Source organism: Trichechus manatus, unplaced genomic scaffold, assembly GCF_000243295.1.
Source record: "Trichechus manatus latirostris isolate Lorelei unplaced genomic scaffold, TriManLat1.0 scaffold00187, whole genome shotgun sequence".
In the NCBI taxonomy this organism is placed as follows: domain Eukaryota; kingdom Metazoa; phylum Chordata; class Mammalia; order Sirenia; family Trichechidae; genus Trichechus; species Trichechus manatus.
Window position 1 is genome coordinate 684,435 of NW_004444123.1, and position 327 is coordinate 684,761.

Below are 327 nucleotides of genomic sequence, written 5' to 3' on the forward strand. Positions count from 1 at the left end.
CCGGACGGCGGCCCAGTCTCCACCTCTCGCGGCCTCGAGGCCGCCGGGCGGGCTCGGGCCTCACCTCAGCGCTCGGCTGCCACCGTCGCCGCCACCGCCACGGCGGCCGCTGCAGTCGCAACCACAGCCTGCCTCGGAGGGATCACCGCGCGGGACAAAATACCGCAGGGCTCGCCCGTGCGCCCGCTGCAGCCCGAAGAGGGGTCACTACGCGGGACAAAATACCACAGCGCTCGCCCGTGCGCCAGCCGCAGCCCGGGGAGGGGTCACCGCGCGGGACAAAATATCGCAGCGCTCGCTCGTGCTCCCGCCGCAGCCCGAGGAGGG